The 3,135-nt window shown below is 35.3% G+C and overlaps 1 long non-coding RNA gene across 1 annotated transcript; it reads right to left on the bottom strand.

Annotated features, from left to right (window-relative positions):
* Window positions 1-362: 362 nt before the first annotated feature.
* On the bottom strand, window positions 363-2,067 carry LOC118488997. Its single transcript, XR_004885604.1, has 3 exons — window positions 1,953-2,067; window positions 1,375-1,441; window positions 363-424 (listed from the first exon to the last, which is right to left on the bottom strand). It is a non-coding gene; the product is annotated as an uncharacterized LOC118488997 (long non-coding RNA).
* Window positions 2,068-3,135: the final 1,068 nt, after the last annotated feature.

The following is a 3,135-nucleotide window of genomic DNA, read 5'->3' as shown; positions in this document are numbered from 1 at the left end:
CACCCCAACCGATGGCGGAAACATCGGGGTGGGAGCACTAAATGTTCAGATTGCTCATGAGATTTCCATAACACTAAGTATTTCGATAGACATTAAATTGTAACACCCTTAGTATTTGGACGGAATATAATTAATAATTATATTAGTTAAGATACAAATCAGAGTTTATAAAAACTTTTTCATCCTTTAAGGACCATACAAACACATTGAATTACCAAACCTTGTACAATAGTGCTTAACAAGTTAAAAGTTAACCCTTACTAGTAACTAATCACTAGTTTAAGGGATTTAAAACATGATTAACAAAAGTATTTACAACATAATAAAGTTCTAGACATGGTTATAATTAGTGCGGAAGCCTCAAAACGCGTGTTCGGTTCTTGACAACATGCTTGATCACCATCCGAGGGAAACTCATCCATACCTAAGGTCAAACACTAAAATATTAGTTTTGACAATAATACATTACGTATAAACGAAATTTAACAACACAAAGCATTAAACAAAATATAATTTTCCTGGGTTCCACCGTAACTTACGGTGTCACCGTAAGTTACGGTGAACCTGGATTGCCCCTTGTTCTACCGTAAATCAGGAGGTTCACACCGTATACTTTTGATGTCCACCGTAACTTACGGTGGAACCGTAAGTTACGGTGGGTTCTGCATTCTTGCCTCTTAACCATTTTCCAACTTTAAAAGTTTATAACTTTTTACTCATTAGTCCGATTTCGTCGATTCTTTTACCTACGAGTCTGTAATAAGATTACGGACCCAACCATATAAATTACACATCACGAAAACCGAGATACCGACGTTCGGCTCACAATTTCTTTGTTTCAATATCTACAACCCATTAACAAGGTACATGATTCCATAATTCCATCCCTAGGACACATTAGACATAGTTACCCAACTTTCCGGGCTTATGACCTTGGAGTATACGCGCCATACCATGGCTTCGCGTTTTCTCCGAACTAAACACTTGTTTTCTTGGAATTCAAGCATCCCGTTTCAAACGACACCTTCTATCAACTTCTATCGTTTGACCCGATATACCGGGTTCGTAGTCTTAAAATGTCATAACCAATTTATTGATGCATTACCATCTATCACCTTGCAAAATATGAGACTTTTAAGTCTCTACTCATGTGATTCGTTTTCAAGCAACATTTTGACCCGTTTGGCTATCTAGTGAAAACAATCACTTTATTATCATACCAAACCAAATTTCTAATGTTTATTTTGACCCGTTTGATGATCTAGTGAACTTCGCCACTTTAACGATACATCAACGCATCAATTACAATCCGACATCATTTATACATTAAAACTAAACATTATTACATAATGCAACGAGACTAAAGTCACGTACCTTTAAAGCACTCCTTTTCCGCGTGTATCTCCTCCGGCGTGTCCGCTCGACGTCCCGGATTCCTTGCCTAAAGAGTTCAATTTACAACAAGTTTAGAACTCTTTCTTAAGCTTTAACGCATCATTTAATTAACACATTCAAATCTGCGTTTTACCAAACCTTTAACATTTTGACCCTAATTTAGGCGTTTCATCGAACACCTAGCGGGTCAACTTTTTACATGATCTAATTAATTTCATAACTTGTATCTATCATTCCAGTTCACTCAATTTTTTTACAACATACACATATTATTAGCATCAACAATCCTAGAGATTGTTTCAAAATCTCAAATTACACTAGGCAAGAACCAAAACCCTAGTGTTTACCAAGTTCTTCTAACATTGTAATCACCCACTATAGTGATTTTGATTCATACCATCATCATGCAAAGATTGGGCAAGAATTTATCTAGGGTTTGTCCCCAAACTTCATATTACTCCCAATCTCACAATTTCTACCACCAATTTAAGCTAAACATAAATTTTCATTCATATGTAAGAATTCGAGTTGCATCAAAATGACCTAATTTGACATACCTTAGGATCCCTTTGACGAGGTGATCACGATTCTATGCTTGGATTTCGATTTCTAACTGATTAAGGCCTTCAATTTGCAGGATTTCTTGTGAACTAGGGTTTGGAATGGTGGGTGTCGCCCCTAGGGTTTCTCTGGTCGACCAGAGTGTAGCTTTTGGGGGTGTTTGTATTTTTTTTTACTAACTTAGTAAATTAAATTCCATTTTTGACAATATTGGACCCTTAACTTGTTAACATAGCTTTTGTTTGTTTTAACCCCAATTGTCACGACCCTCGACCCACCCTGGACGGAATCGGGTGCCGTGAGCAGTCCCGTGGTACCGGTGATTATTTTTATTTTGAAAAACATTGCAGCGGAATTTTCATCAGGACCGTGAGTTAGGAAAAATATCAGAGTTTAGAAAACACCGTATTTTATTTAAATAGATGGGATAAACCCATGTTTTATAATGGTAGCTTTAATAAAGATAAATTTTATTTTATAAAATAATATTTCTTTAATAAGCCATTTCTTGATGCCTTTCAGTGCCGTATCCAGCCTTATGATAATTACCTGAAACATGTTTGAAAAAGATTTTGTCAGCAGGAATGCTGAGTGAATTCATTCCATTTTTTATACAAATATATTGTTATACCTTACAGTATGAAAGTTTTATATTTATTTGCATTTACCTTACTCAATCAGTATTTTGTCACATAATGGCAATTCCAATATAACAGCAATAGTATCACTCATTGGCTTACTTTCGTCCAATAGTGAATTTATCAAATAACTATACTTTATTATTATTCACTTTATCTGTCATTAGGTGATTCTTGTGACTGGGTCATATCACTGTTGATCATTCTTTCAACTAGTGATTCAAATTATAACACTGTTGATCATTCTCTCAACTAGGGTCTTTGGTCATATCGCTGTTGATCATTCTTTCAACTAGCGATTCTATTCATGGCACTGTTGATCATTCTTTCAACTAGTGCTTCTGGTCATTATCACTGTTGATCATTCTTTCAACTAGTGACTCTAATTATAACACTGTTGATCATTCTTTCAACTAGTGTCTTTGGACATATCACTGCTGATCATTCATTCAGCTAGTGACTTTGGACATAATGATGTCTTATTACTTGGTCAAATATATTATCTCTAGCACCAAATCATGCAATTCAGAATAATGACATT

Source organism: Helianthus annuus, chromosome 17, assembly GCF_002127325.2.
Source record: "Helianthus annuus cultivar XRQ/B chromosome 17, HanXRQr2.0-SUNRISE, whole genome shotgun sequence".
Classification (NCBI taxonomy): Eukaryota; Viridiplantae; Streptophyta; class Magnoliopsida; order Asterales; family Asteraceae; genus Helianthus; species Helianthus annuus.
Note: the sequence above shows the minus strand (reverse complement) of the source record. Positions and strands in the feature narration are given on the sequence as shown.